General features: G+C 38.3%; 1 non-coding gene across 1 annotated transcript; it reads left to right on the top strand.

Annotated features, from left to right (window-relative positions):
- The first annotated feature begins 13,474 nt into the window (after positions 1 to 13,474).
- Positions 13,475 to 13,582, top strand: LOC112752583 (small nucleolar RNA R71). Its single transcript, XR_003177012.1, has one exon. It is a non-coding gene; the product is annotated as a small nucleolar RNA R71 (small nucleolar RNA).
- Positions 13,583 to 16,361: the final 2,779 nt, after the last annotated feature.

Raw genomic sequence — 16,361 nt, 5'->3', positions numbered from 1 at the left:
GAAGATAAAGCATCTCCAAAACTCCAACATATTCTCTATTACTGCAGAACAAGTATTTATTTCATGCTCTTTTATTTTTCGCTATTCAAACTGATAAGTATAATTGATATCCTGACTAAGAAGTACAAGATAACCATAGATTGCTTCAGACCAACAATTTTCGTGGGATTCGACCCTTACTCACGTAAGGTATTACTTGGACGACCCAATGCACTTGCTGGTTAGTGGTACGAGTTGTGAAAAGTGTGATTCACAATTCGTGCACCAAGTTTTTTGGCGCCGTTGCCAGGGATTGTTCGAGTTTGAACAACTGACGGTTCATCTTGTTGCTTAGATTAGAAAAAATTTGTCTTTTGGGTCAGAGTCTTTTATTTTGTTTTCAAAAATATTTCAAAATTTTTATTTTTCCTTATTAATCTGCAATTTGTCTTTGAGTCTTTTATTATTGTTCTTGTTAAAATTTTAGAATCCTTATTTTCTTTTCTCAAAAATTCTTTTTTCGAAATTTTATTTTTTTTTACTAATAATTGAATTTTTCACTTTGAGTTTAGTTTCATATTTTAAGTTTGGGGTCAATTGTATGTTTATATTTTCCTTTAAATTTTCGAAATTTGTGTTCTTTGTTCTTTCTTTATCTTCAAGTTGTTCTTGCTATTTTTCCTTGTTTGATCTTTAATTTTTCTTGTTCTGTGTCTTTTCTTGTTTTTCTTGTGTTTTTTTTTTTAAAAAAAATATTAATTTCCAAAGAAAATTTTATTTTTTTTATACAATATTAAAACACTTTAAATTTATAACTCAATTGGCTAGAGCATTGTGTTTATGTTCTTGGTAATTGGGAATCTTCCTTTTAAAACTTTTTCAAAAATAATTTTTCTTTAATTAAATCTTGTGCCAAACTTTAAGTTTGGTGTTTTCTTGTTATCTTTTCTTTAGTTTTCGAAAATTTTATTGTGATTTTCTGAAAATTTTAAGTTTGGTGTTCTTTTTATGTTCTTGATTCCTTTGAGTCTTTGAATTTTTGTTTTTCATGTTCTTGTGAGTCTTCAAAGTGTTCTTGAGTCTTCCTTGTGTTTTGATCTTAAAATTTTTAAGTTTGGTGTTCCTTGGTGTTTTCCCTCCAAAATTTTCGAAAACAAGGAGCATTAGATCTAAAAATTTTAAGTTGTGTGTCTTTTGTGTGTTTTTCTCTTTCATCATAAAATTCAAAAATAAAAAAATATCTTTTCTAACTATTTTTAAGCAAATATTTTAAAATTTTTCATAAAAATTCAGATTTCAATTTCAAAAGTTTATCTTATCTTAGTTTTAAAATTTCAAAATTCAAATCTTTTTCAAAAAAAAAAAATCATATCTTTTCAAAATCTTATCTTATCGTATTTCAAATTCAAATTTCAATCTTCAACTTTCAAAATTCAAAATTCAAAATTCAAAATTCAAATTTCAAAATTTCAGATTTCAAATTTCAAAATTTAAAATTTCAAAATTTAATTTTCAAACTTAAAAATCAAATCTTTTCAAAATTCAAATCTCTTTCAAATCCTTATCTTATATTGTTGACTTTCTCAAAATTCAAAATTCAAATTTTCAAATTTCAAAATTCGAATTTCAATTTTCAAAAATTTAAAAATTCAAAATTTAATTTTCAAATTTAAAATTTAAATTTCAAAACTTCCTAACCACTTTCTCTCTCTTCATTTTTCGAAAATCCTTACCCCTTATTTTTCAAATCTTTTTAATTAATTAATTATTTTAGTTTTCAATTTCCTTTTAATTCAGCTCATTATCATGGTACAGCAAAGTTGCCAGTATTCCAGTCTTCCACAGGAAGAACCTACAGAGTTTCTAGCACAGTTTTTACAAATTGCTGACACAGTACATGATAAGGAAGTAGATCAGGATGTCTACAGATTATTACTATTTCCATTTGCTGTAAAAGACCAAGCTAAGAGTTGGTTAAATAACCAACCTAAGGCTAGCATAAGGACATGGAAACAGCTGTCAGAAAAATTCCTGAATCAATACTTCCCTCCAAAACGGATGACACAGCTAAGGCTGGACATCCAAGGCTTTAAACAAGGAGATAATGAATCTCTTTATGATGCCTGGGAGAGATACAGAGAGATGCTAAGAAAATGCCCCTCTGAAATGTTTTCAGAATGGGTGCAGTTAGACATCTTCTATTATGGGCTTACAGAGAAAGCTCAGATTTCTCTAGACCACTCAGCTGGTGGATCTATACACATGAGAAAGACAATTGAAGAGGCTCAAGAGCTTATTGATACAGTTTCCAGAAATCAGCATCTGTACCTAAGCAGTGAATCTTCCAGGAAAGAAGAGGCTAAAATAGTAACTGCTGAACTCAGTCTTGCAGAACAAATTACTGAATTCAATCAGCAATTAGACTTTCTAACAAAACAGCTGGCTGAATTCAAGGAGATACTACAAGACACAAGAATGGCTAATCTGAATATGGAAGTACAGTTGAAGCAAACAGAACAGCAGTTATCAAAACAAATAACAGAAGAATGCCAAGCAGTTCAATTAAGAAGTGGGAAAACATTAAATACCTCACTTCAAGGCAGCAGGAAGCCAAGAAATGAACAAACTGCTATTCAAAATCCCTCTGAGGACAATAAGAGCCCAGAGAGGAATAACTCTAGCATTCAAACGCCAGAAACAGGCAAGGATTTGGCATCAAACGCCCAATGGAAGCTCAGTTCTAGCGTTCAAATGCCATGAACAAGTAAGGAGTTGGCGTCCAATGCCACTCCAGCTTCTAACCCTGGCATTCAAATGCTAGTGAGGGATCAGACACACACAAGTGCTGATAACAACCCCTCTAAAAAGGCTTCTCCAACCACCTCTGTAGGAAATAAACCTGCAGCAACTAAGGTTGATGAATATAAAGCCAAGATACCTTATCCTTAAAAACTCCGCCAAGAGGAGCAGGATAAGCAATTTGCTCGCTTTGCAGATTATCTCAGGACTCTTGAAATAAAGATTCCGTTTGCAGAGGCACTTAAGCAAATACCTTCTTATGCCAAGTTCATGAAGGAGATCTTGAGTCATAAGAAGGATTGGAGAGAAACTGAAAGAGTTCTCCTCACTGAAGAATGCAGTGCAGTCATTCTGAAAAGCTTTCCAGAAAAGCTTAAAGATCCCGGAAGCTTTCTAATACCATGCACACTAGAGGGTAATTGCACCAAGACAGCTTTATGTGATCTTGGGGCAAGCATCAACCTAATACCTGCATCCACTATCAGAAAGCTTGGTTTAACTGAAGAAGTTAAACCAACTCGGATATGTCTCCAACTTGCTGATGGCTCCATTAAATACCCATTAGGCGTGATTGAGGACATGATTGTCAGGGTTGGGCCATTCGCCTTTCCCACTGACTTTGTAGTGCTGAAAATGGAGGAGCACAAAAGTGCTACTCTCATTCTAGGAAGACCTTTCCTAGCCACTGGATGAATTCTCATTGATGTCCAAAAGGGGGAAGTAACCCTGAGAGTCAATGAGGATGAGTTTAAGTTGAATGCTGTCAAAGCCATGCAGCATCCAGACACACCAAAAGACTGCATGAAAGTTGATCTCATTGACTCTTTGGTAGAGGAGGTCAACATGGCTGAGAGTCTCGAATCAGAGCTGGAAGACATCTTTAAAGATGTTCAGCCTGATTTGGAGAGTTCAGAGGAATTGAAAGAGCCTCTGAGACTTCCTCAGGAAGAGGAGAAACCTCCTAAACCCGAGCTCAAGCCATTACCACCATCCCTAAAATATGCATTTCTGGGAGAAGGTGACACTTTTCCAGTGATCATAAGCTCTGCTTTAAATCCACTGGAAGAGGAAGCACTAATTCAAGTGCTAAGGACACACAAGACAGCTCTTGGGTGGTCCATAAGTGACCTTAAGGGCATAAGCCCAGCTAAATGCATGCACAAAATCCTATTGGAGGATGATGCTAAGCCAATGGTTCAACCACAGAGGCGGCTAAATCCAGCCATGAAGGAAGTGGTGCAGAAAGAGGTCACCAAATTACTGGAGGTTGGGATTATTTATCCTATTTCTGATAGCCCCTGGGTGAGCCCTGTTCAAGTTGTTCCCAAGAAGGGAGGCATGACAGTGGTTCATAATGAAAAAATGAACTGGTTCCTACAAGAACAGTTACAGGGTGGCGCATGTGTATTGACTACAGAAGGCTCAACACAGCCACTAGAAAGGATCATTTTCCTTTACCATTCATAGACCAGATGCTAGAGAGACTAGCAGGTCATGAATATTACTACTTTTTGGATGGCTATTCAGGTTACAACCAAATTACAGTAGATCCTCAGGACCAAGAGAAAATAGCATTCACATGTCCTTCTAGAGTATTTGCTTACAGAAGAATGCCTTTTGGTGTGTGTAATGCACCTGCAACCTTTCAGAGGTGCATGCTCTCTATCTTCTCTGATATGGTAGAGAAATTTCTGGAAGTCTTCATGGATGACTTTTCAGTATTTGGAGACTCATTCAGCTCCTGCCTTGACCATTTAGCACTTGTTCTGAAAAGATGTCAAGAGACCAACCTAGTTTTAAACTGGGAAAAATGTCACTTTATGGTGACTGAAGGAATTGTCCTTGGGCATAAAATTTCAAACAAGGGGATGGAGGTGGATCAAGCTAAAGTGGAAGTAATTGAAAAATTACCACCACCTGCTAATGTTAAGGCAATCAGAAGCTTTCTGGGGCATGCAGGATTCTATAGGAGGTTTATAAAGGATTTTTCAAAAATTGCAAAACCTCTGAGCAATCTGCTAGCTGCTGACATGCCATTTGTGTTTGACACAGAGTGTCTGCAGGCGTTTGAGACTCTGAAAGCTAAGTTGGTAACAGCACCAGTTATTTCTGCACCAGACTGGACATTACTATTTGAACTAATGTGTGATGCCAGTGACCATGCCATTGGTGCAGTACTGGGGCAGAGGCCTGATAAGCTTCTGCATGTCATTTATTATGCTAGCCGTGTTTTAAATGATGCCTAGAAAAATTACACAACCACAGAAAAAGAATTACTTGTAGTGGTTTATGCCATTGACAAGTTTAGATCATACTTAGTAGGATCAAAAGTGATTGTGTACACTGACCATGCTGCTCTTAAATATCTACTTACAAAGCAGGATTCAAAACCCAGGCTCATAAGATGGGTGTTGCTTCTGCAAGAGTTTGATAAAGAAATAAGAGACAGAAAAGGGACAGAAAACCAAGTGGCTGATCATTTATCCCGGATAGAGCCAGTAGAAGGGGCACCCTCTCCCTCTATTGAGATCTCTGAAACCTTTCCTGATGAGCATCTGTTCACCATTCAGGAAACACCATGGTTTGCAGACATTGCAAACTATAAAGCTGCAAGGTTCATACCCAAGGAGTACAGCAGGCAACAAAAGAAAAAATTAATTACTGATGCAAAGTACTACTTGTGGGATGAACCCTATCTCTTTAAGAGATGTGCAGACGGAATAATCTGTAGGTGTGTGCCTAGAGAAGAAGCACAGAAGATCTTATGGCATTGCCATGGGTCACAATATGGAGGCCATTTCGGAGGTGAGCGAACAGCTACCAAGGTCCTCCAATGTGGCTTCTACTGGCCTACACTCTATAGAGATTCCCGAGAGTTTGTACGTAACTGTGACAGTTGCCAAAGAGCTGGTAATCTGCCTCATGGTTACGCCATGCCTCAACAAGGAATCTTGGAGATTGAGTTGTTTGATGTATGGGGTATTGACTTCATGGGACTTTTCCCACCATCATACTCAAACACTTATATTCTGGTGGCAGTCGACTATGTATCAAAATGGGTAGAGGCCGTTGCCACACCCACCAATGATACTAAAACAGTGCTGAAGTTCCTCCAGAAACATATCTTCAGCAGGTTTGGTGTCCCTAGAGTACTAATCAGTGATGGGGGCACTCACTTCTGCAACAAACAACTTTATTCTGCTATGGTCCGGTATGGGATTCGCCACAAGGTGGCGACTCCATATCATCCACAGACAAATGGGCAAGCTGAAGTTTCTAATAGAGAACTAAAAAGAATCCTGGAATGGACTGTAAGTACCCGTAGAAAGGATTGGGCAAGAAGCTTGGATGATGCTCTGTGGGCTTACAGAACAGCATTCAAGACTCCTATAGGGACCTCTCCATACCAGCTTGTGTATGGTAAGGCCTGTCATCTGCCCGTGGAACTGGAACATAAGGCCTACTGGGCAACCAGATTCCTAAACTTTGATGCCAAATTAGCTGGAGAAAAAAGATTGCTCCAGCTGAATGAGCTAGAGGAATTCAGATTCACTGCTTTCGAAAATGCCAAGCTTTATAAAGAGAAATAAAAAAGGTGGCATGACAGAAAGCTGTCATCTAGAGTCTTTGAACCAGGACAAAAAGTTCTGTTGTTTAACTCTAGGCTCAGGCTATTTCCCGGGAAACTGAAATCCTGGTGGAGGGGACCATATGTGATTACAAGTGTGTCACCATATGGCTATGTCGAGCTTCAAGACATTGATTCTAATAAGAAGTTCATTGTTAATGGACAAAGAATCAAGCATTATCTTGAAGGCAATGTTGAGCAAGAGTGCTCAAGGCTGAGGCTAAATTAAAAGCTCAGCAAGGTCCAGCTAAAGAAAATAAAGAAGCGCTTGTTGGGAGGCAACCCAATGTTATTTACTCATATCTATTTATTTTCTATTGTTATTTTATGTTTCCTTTAGGTTGATGATCATGTGAAGTCACAAAAACTACTGAAAAAATCAAAAACAGAATGAAAAACAGCACACCCTGGAGGAAGAGCATTCTGGCGTTTAAACGCCAGAAACAAGCATCAAGCTGGCGTTAAACGCCAGAAACAAGCACATAGTTGGCGTTCAACGCCAAGAAAGGGGAAAAGCTGGCGTTTAACGCCAGAAACAAGCAGCAGTTTGGTGTTAAACGCCAGGATTGCACACTAAGGGCGTTTTGCATGCCTCAATGGAGCAGGGATGCTAAGTCCTTGACCCCTCAGGATCTGTGGACCCCACAAGATCCCCACCTATCTCATCATTCCAATTCAAACCATTCCCCTCCCATACCCACCCATTCACACACCTCCTTCTCTTCCACTTCTCCTTCTATTCCCTTCTATCTTCTTTTGCTCGAGGACGAGCAAACCTTTTAAGTTTGGTGTGGAAAAAAGCGTTGCTTTTTGTTTTTCCATAACCATTTATGGTACCTAAGGCCAGAGAAACCTCTAGAAAGAGGAAAAGGAAGGCAGTCGCTTCCACCCCCGAGTCATGAAAGATGGAGAGGTTCATCTCAAGGGTCCATAGTTCAGTAGTAGAGCATTTGACTGCAGATCAAAAAGCTATGAGGAAGGAGCAACAAAGACAAGAAAGAGACATAGAGGAGCTCAAGAGCACCATTGGTTCTTCAAGAAGAGGAAGACGCCACCCTCACTAAGGTGGACCCGTTCCTTAATCTCCTTGTTCTTATTTCTCTGTTTTTCGTTTACTATGCTTTATGTTTATTTATGTTTAGGTCTTATTACATGATCACTAGTATCTAAGTGTCTATGTCTTAAAGATATGAATGTCCTATGAATCCATCACCTTTCTTAAATGAAAAATGTTTTCTAAAAAAGAAAAAGAAGTACATGAATTTTGAATTTTAAAATAGTTTAATTTTGATGTGGTGGCAATACTTTTTGTTTTCTAAATGAATGCTTGAACAGTGCATATGTCTTTTGAATTTGTTGTTTATGAATGTTAAAATTGTTGGCTCTTGAAAGAATGATGAAAAAGGAGAAATATTATTTGATAATCTGAAAAATCATAAAAATGATTCTTGAAGCAAGAAAAAGCAGTGAAGAACAAAGCTTGCAGAAAAAATGCGGAAAAAAAAGAGCAAGAAAAAGAAAAAGCAAGCAGAAAAGCCAAAAGCTCTTTAAACCAAAAGGCAAGAGCAAAAAGCCAATAGCCCTTAAAACCAAAAGGCAAGGGTAATAAAAAGGATCCAAGGCTTTGAGCATCAGTGGATAGGAGGGCCTAAAGGAATAAAATCCTGGCCTAAGCGGCTAAACCAAGCTGTCCCTAACCATGTGCTTGTGGCGTGAAGGTGTCATGTGAAAACTTGAGACTGAGCGGTTAAAGTCGAGGTCTAAAGCAAAAACAGAGTGTGCTTAAGAACCCTGGACACCTCTAATTGGGGACTTTAGCAAAGCTGAGTCACAATTTGAAAAGGTTCACCCAGTTATGTGTCTGTGGCATGTATGTATCCGGTGGTAATACTGGAAAACAGAGTGCTTAGGGCCACGGCCAAGACTCATAAAGTAGCTGTGTTCAAGAATCAACATACTGAACTAGGAGAATCAATAACACTATCTGAATTCTAAGTTCCTATAGATGCCAATCATTCTGAACTTCAAAGGATAAAGTGAGATGCCAAAACTGTTCAGAAGCAAAAAGCTAATAGCCCCGCTCATCTAATTAAGACTAATCTTTATAGATGTTTTTGTAATTCATTGTATATTCTCTTCTTTTTATCCTACTTTGTTTTTAGTTGCTTGGGGACAAGCAACAATTTAAGTTTGGTGTTGTGATGAGCGGATATTTTATACACTTTTTGGCATTGTTTAGTATGTTTTCAGTATGATTTAGTTAATTTTTATTATATTTTTATTAGTTTTTGATTAAAAATCACATTTCTAGACTTTACTATGAGTTTGTGTGTTTTTCTGTAATTTCAGGTATTTTCTGGCTGAAATTGAGGGAGCTGAGCAAAAATCTGATTCAGGCTGAAAAAGGACTGCTGATGCTGTTGGATTCTGACCTCCCTTCACTCGGAATGGATTTTCTGGAGCTACAGGAGTCCAATTGGCACACTCTCAATTGCGTTGGAAAGTAGACATCCAGGGCTTTCCAGCAATATATAATAGTCTATACTTTGCTCAAGGATAGATGACGTAAACTGGCGTTCAACGCCAGTTCCATGTTGCATTCTGGCGTCAAACGCCAGAAACAAGTTACAAATTGGAGTTGAACGCCAGAAACAGGTTACAACCTGGCGTTTAAATTCAGAAACAGCCTAGGCACGTGAGGAGCTTAAGTCTTAGTCCCAGCACACACCATGTGGGCCCCAGAAGTGGATTTCTGCACCAACTATCTTAGTTTATTCATTTTCTGTAAACCTAGGTTACTAGTTTAGTATTTAAACAACTTTTAGAGATTTATTTTGTACCTCATGACATTTTAGATCTGAACTTTGTACTCTTTGACGGCATGAGTCTCTAAACTCCATTGTTGGGGGTGAGGAGCTCTGCTGTGTCTCGATGAATTAATGCAATTATTTCTGTTTTCCATTCAAACACGCTTGTTTCTATCTAAGATGTTCATTCGCACTTCAATATGATGAATGTGATGATCCGTGACACTCATCACCATTTCAATCTATGAACACGTGCCTGACAACCACTCCCGTTCTACCTTCGATTGAATGAATATCTCTTGAATTCCTTAATCAGAATCTTTGTGGTATAAGCTAGAATCCATTGGCAGCATTCTTGAGAATCCGGAAAGTCTAAACCTTGTCTGTGGTATTCTGAGTAGGATTCAGGGATTGAATGACTGTGACGAGCTTGAAACTCACAAAGGTTGGGCGTAGTGACAGACGCAAAAGGATCAATGGATCCTATTCCAGCAGGAGTGAGAACCGACAGATGATTAGCCGTGCGGTGACAGCGCACCTGGACCCTTTTCACTGAGAGGACGGATGGTAGCCATTGACAACGGTGATCCACCAACACACAGCTTGCCATAGGAGGAACCTTGCGTGCGTGAAGAAGAAGACAGGCGGAAAGCAGAGATTCAAAAGACAAACCATTTCCAAAACTCCAACATATTCTCCATTACTGCAGAACAAGTATTTATTTCATGCTCTTTTATTTTTCGCAATTCAAGCTGATAAGTATAATTGATATCCTGACTAAGAAGTACAAGATAACCATAGATTGCTTCAGACCAACAATCTCCGTGGGATTCAACCCTTACTCACGTAAGGTATTACTTGGACGACCCAGTGCACTTGCTGGTTAGTGGTACGAGTTGTGAAAAGTGTGATTCACAATTCGTGCACCACTTATCCTCTTCAATGAGGATGTCTCCCTCTATGTCAATTCTAGCCGAATTGCAGAGGTGGCATATGAGGTGAGAAAAGGCTAACCTTGCCCAAGTGGAGGACTTGTCAGCCACCTTATAGAGTTCTTGAGGTATAATCTCATGAACTTCCACCTCTTCTCCAATCATGATACTATGGATCATGATGGCCCGGTCTATAGTAACTTCAGACCAGTTGCTAGTAGGAATGATTGAGCGTTGAATGAACTCTAACTATCCCCTAGCCACTGGTTTGAGGTCATGCCTTCTTAGTTGAACCGGCTTGCCTCTTGAGTCAATTTTCCATTGAGCTCCTTCCTCACATATGTCTATGAGGACTTGGTCCAACCTTTAATCAAAGTTGACCCTTCTTGTGTAGGGGCGTGCGTTCTCTTCCATCATTGGCATGTTGAACGCCAGCCTTACATTTTTCGGACTGAAATATAAGTATTTTCCCCGAACCATAGTAAGCCAATGCTTTGGATTCGGGTTTACACTTTGATCATGGTTCCTAGTGATCCATGCGTTTGCATAGAACTCTTGAACCATTAGGATCCCGACTTGTTGAATGGGGTTGGTGAGAACTTTCCAACCTCTTCTTTGGATCTCAAGTCGGATCTCCGGATACTCATTATTTTTGAGCTTGAAAGGAATCTCAGGGATCACTTTCTTCTTGGCCACAACTTCATAAAAGTGGTCTCGATGGACCTTTGAGATGAATCTCTCCATCTCCCATGGCTCAGAGGTGGAAGCAATTGCCTTCCCTTTCCTCTTTCTTGAGGTTTCTCTGGCCTTAGGTGCCATTGATGGTTATGGAAAACAAAAAGCAATGCTTTGTACCACACCAAACTTAAATTGTTTGCTCGTCCCCGAACAAAAGAAGAAAGAAAGAAGAAGGAGAAGAAGAGAAATGGAGGAGAGGGAGAGAGAGGTTGTTTCGGCCAAGGGGGAGAAGAGAGGTTTGTGTTGTGTGAAAATGAAGAAAGAATGAGGGGTTTATATAGGAGTGGGGGGAGGGTTAAGGTTTGGCCATTAGGGTTGGGTTTGGGAGGGAAAATAGTTTGAATTTTGAAGGTAGGTGGGGTTTTTGGGGAAGAGAGGATGGATGTGAGTGGTGAAGAGGTGATGGGGAAGAGTGATTGAGTTGATTGGTGAAGGGTATTTGGGGAAGAGAGTCATGAAAAGGTGTGAAGAGGAGAGAATAAGGGTAGGTGGGGGTCCTGTGGGGTCCGCAGATCCTGAGGTGTCAAGAGTTTTTCATCTCTGACCCTTTTAGACGTGTAAAACGCCTTATACATGCAATCCTGGCGTTTAATGCCAGACTGCTGCTTGTTTCTGGCGTTAAACGCCACTTCCATGCTCTGTTCTGGCGTTTAACGCCAGGTAGATGCTGGTTTCTGGCGTTAAACACCAGCTTGGTGCCTGTTTCTGGCGTTAAACGCCAGACAGATGCTTGTTTCTGGCGTTTAAACGCCAGACTGCTCTCCTCCAGGGTGTGCTATTTTTTGCTGCTATTTTTTATTTTGTTTTTGATTTTTCAGTAGTTTTTGTGACTCCACATTATCATCAACCTAATAAAACACGAAATAACAATAGAAAATAATTAAATATAATTAGATAACATTGGGTTGCCTCCCAACAAGCGCTTCTTTAATGTCAATAGCTTGACAGTAAGCTCTCATGGAGCCTCACAGATGTTCAGAGCATTGTTGGAACCTCCCAACACTAAACTTAGAGTTTGACTTTGGGGGCTTTGGTTGACTCTGCAGTGAGAGAAGCTTTTCATGCTTTCTCTCCATGGTTACAGAAGGAGATCCTTGAGTTTTAAACACAAGGTTGTCCTCATTCAGTTGAAGGATCAATTCTCCTCTGTCCACATCAATCACAGCTCTTGCTGTGGCTAGGAAGGGTCTTCCAAGGATGATGGATTCATCCTCATCCTTCCCAGTGTCTAGGATTATGAAATCAGCAGGGATGTAAAGGCCTTTAACCTTTACTAGCACGTCCTCTACTTGTCCATAAGCCTATTTTCTTGAGTTGTCTGCCATCTCTAATGAGATTCTGGCAGCTTGCACCTTAAAGATTCCCAGTTTCTCCATTACAGAGAGTGGCATGAGGTTTATCCCTGACCCAAGGTCACATAGAGCTTTCTCAAAGGTCATGGTGCCTATGATACAAGGTATTAAGAACTTTCCAGGATCCTGTTTCTTCTGAGGCAATGTCAGTTGATCCAGATCACTCAGTTCATTGATGAGCAAGGGAGGTTCATCTTCCCAAGTCTCATTACCGAATAACTTGGCATTCAGCTTCATGATTGCACCAAGGTACTTTGCAACTTGCTCTTCAGTGACATCTTCATTCTCTTCAGAAGAAGAATACTCATCAGAGCTCATGAATGGCATAAGGAGGTTTAATGGAATCTCTATGGTCTCTAGATGAGCCTCAGATTCCTTTGGTTCCTCAGAGGGAAACTCCTTGTTGATCACTGGACGTCCCAGGAGGTTTTCCTCACTGGGATTCACGTCCTCTCCCTCCCTTGTAGGTTCGGCCATGATGGTTAAATCAATGGCCTTGCACTCTCTTTTTGGATTCTCTTCTGTATTGCTTGGGAGAGTACTAGGGGGAGTTTCAGTGACTCTTTTACTCAGCTGGCCCACTTGTGCCTCCAAATTTCTAATGGAGGACCTTGTTTCATTCATGAAACTTAAAGTGGCCTTAGATAGATCAGAGACTATATTTGCTAAGCTAGATGGATTCTGCTCAGACTTCTCTGTCTGTTGCTGAGTGGATGATGGAAAAGGCTTGTTATTGCTAAACCTGTTTCTTCCACCATTATTAAAGCCTTGTTGAGGCTTTTGTTGATCCTTCCATGAGAAATTTGGATGATTCCTCCATGAGGGATTATAGGTGTTTCTATAGGGTTCACCCATGTAATTCACCTCTGCTATTGCAGGGTTCTCAAGATCATAAGCTTCTTCTTCAGAAGATGCCTCTATAGTACTGTTGGATGATTCCTTCAATCCATTCAGACTCTAAAAGATCATATTGACTTCCTAAGTCAATATTTTGTTCTGAGCCAATATGGCATTCAGAGTATCAATTTCAAGAACTCCCTTCCTCATAGGCGTCCCATTACTCACAGGATTCCTTTCAGAAGTGTACATGAACTGGTTATTTGCAACCATGTCAATGAGTTCTTGAGCTTCTGCAGGCGTTTTCTTAAGGTGAATGGATCCACCTGCAGAGTGGTCCAATGACATCTTTGATAGCTTAGACAGACCATCATAGAATATATCCAGGATGGTCCATTCTGAAAGCATGTCAGAAGGACACGTTTTGATCAGTTCCTTGTATCTCTCCCAAGCTTCATAGAGGGAGTCACCTTCCTTTTGTTTGAAGGTTTGAACATCCACTCTAAGCTTGTTAAGCTTTTGAGGAGGAAAGAACTTGGCTAAGAAAGTCGTGACCAGCTTATCCCAAGAGTTCAGGCTATCTTTAGGTTGAGAGTCCAACCATACTCTAGCTCTGTCTCTTACAACAAACGGGAAAAGCATAAGCCTGTAGACCTCGGGATCAACCCCATTGGTCTTAACAGTATCACATATCTGCAAGAATTCAGTTAAGAACTGAAAAGGATCTTCGGATGGAAGTCCATGAAACTTGCAGTTCTGTTGCATCAGAGAAACTAATTGAGGTTTAAGCTCAAAATTGTTTGCTCCAATGGCAGGGATTGAGATGCTTCTTCCATGTAAATTGGAATTTGGTGCAGTAAAGTCACCAAGCATCTTCCTTGCATTGTTATTATTTTCGGTCATGTCTCCTTCCTTTTCGAAAATTTCTGTCAGATTTTCTCCAGAGAGTTGAGCTTTAGCTTCCCTTAGCTTCCTCTTCAGAGTCCTTTCAGGTTCAGGATCAGCTTCAACAAGAATGTTCTTATCCTTGTTCCTGCTCATATGAAAAAGAGGAGAACACAAAAGAAAATATGGAATCCTCTATGTCACAGTATAGATATTCCTTATGCAAGTATAAGAAGAGAAGAATGTAAGAAGGAGAAGAGGAAAAATTTGAACACAGAGAGGGGGGTGGGGTTCGAATTTTTAGGTGGAGGAGAAGTGTTAGTAGATGAATAAATAAATAGAAGGAGGTAAGGAAGAGAAGAATTCGAAAATTTAAATAAAATAAAATAAAAATATTTTAAAATTAAAGTTAAAATTCGAAAATTAAAATTGAAATCAAATTAAATTGAAATCAAAACAATTAGTTAGTTAAAAAGGAAATTTGAGAAAGAGGGAAGGGATTTTTGAAAATTAGAGAGGGAGTTAGTTACGTAGTTTTGAAAAAGATAGGAATCAAATAAAAAGTAAAGTGGTTGATTGAAAAAGATTTGAAAATCAAATTTGAAAAGATAAAAAGTTAGAAAAGATTTTGAAATTAAATTTTGAAAAAGATGTGATTGAAATTTAATTTGAAAAAGATTTGAAAAAGAATTTTAAAAAGATTTGATTTTGAAAATTAAAGTTGATTACTTGACTAACAAGAAACAAAAAGATTTGATTTTAAAATTTAAAGATTGAACCTTTCTTATTAGGCAAGTAACAAACTTAATATTTTTGAATCAATCACATTAATTGTTAGCATTGAATTCGAAAATATGGAATAAAAATAAGAAAAAGATTTTGAAAATTAATTTGAAATTTTCGAAAATATGAAAGAAAAATTGAAAAAGATTTGATTTTTGAAAAAGATTTGAAAAAGATAGAATTTTTAAATTGAAAATTTGATTTGACTCATAAGAAACAACTAAATTTTAAAAAATTTTGAAAAAGTCAACTCAAATTTTCGAAGTTGATGAGAAGAAAAAGGGAAAGATATTTTTTTTAATTTTTGAATTTTTAATGATGAAAGTGAAAAACATCAAAAAGACTCAAAACATGAAAATGATGAATCAAAACAAGAAAAATATGCAAGAACACTTTGAATTCAAAGATGAACACCAAGAACACTTTGAATGTCAAGATGAATACCAAGAACTTATTTTTGAAAAATTTTCAAGAAAAGAAAGCATGCAAGACACCAAACTTAAAAATTTTAATTCTTTAGACATTAATGTTTCAAGAATGCATATGAAAAACAAGAAAAGACACAAAACAAGAAAATATGAAGATCAAACAAGAAGACTGGCCAAGAACGACTTGAAGATCATGAAGAATGCAATGCATGAAATTTTCAAAAATAAATTTTTTTAGAAAATTAAAAAGATGCAATTGACACCAAACTTAAAAATTGACTCTAGACTCAAGCAAGAAACACAAAATATTTTTGATTTTATGATTTTGTAAAATTTTTTTGTATTTTTTGAAAATTAATTGGGAAAAACGAAAAAATAATTTTTTTTCTTTTTTGAAATTTTAGAAAATAAGAATAATAAAAACAAAAAGGTTAAAATTAAAATAGAAATACCTAATCTGAGCAACAGGATGAACCGTCAGTTGTCCAAACTCGAACAATCCTCGGCAACGGCGCCAAAAACTTGGTGCACGAAATTGTGATCATCAATGGCGCCAACAACTTGGTACGCACAATTGTAATCTCAAATCTTTATCACAACTTCGCACAACTAACCAGCAAGTGCACTGGGTCGTCCAAGTAATAAACCTTACGTGAGTAAGGGTCGATCCCACGGAGATTGTCGGCCTGAAGCAAGCTATGGTCACCTTGTAAATCTCAGTCAGGCGGATTCAAATGGTTATGGTGAATTGATAATAAAAACATAAATAAAATATAAACTGGGATAGAGATACTTATGTAATTCATTGGTGAGAATTTCAGATAAGCGTATAGAGATGCTTTCGTTCCTCTGAACCTCTACTTTCCTGCTGTCTTCATCCAATCATTCCTACTCCCTTCCATGGCAAGCTTTATGTAGGGCATCACCGTTGTCAATGGCTACATCCCATCCTCTCTGTGAAAATGGTCCAATGCGCTGTCACTGCATGGCTAATCATCTGTCGGTTCTCGATCATACTGGAATAGGATTTACTATCCTTTTACGTCTGTCACTACGCCCAGCACTCGCGAGTTTGAAGCTCGTCACAGCCATCCCTTCCCAGATCCTACTCGGAATACCACAGACAAGGTTTAGACTTTCTGGATCTCAAGAATGGCCGTCCATGGGTTCTAACTTATACCACAAAGATTCTA

This window comes from Arachis hypogaea, chromosome 15, assembly GCF_003086295.3.
Source record: "Arachis hypogaea cultivar Tifrunner chromosome 15, arahy.Tifrunner.gnm2.J5K5, whole genome shotgun sequence".
NCBI classification, from domain to species: Eukaryota; Viridiplantae; Streptophyta; class Magnoliopsida; order Fabales; family Fabaceae; genus Arachis; species Arachis hypogaea.
This window is presented reverse-complemented; position numbering and strand designations above follow the sequence as displayed.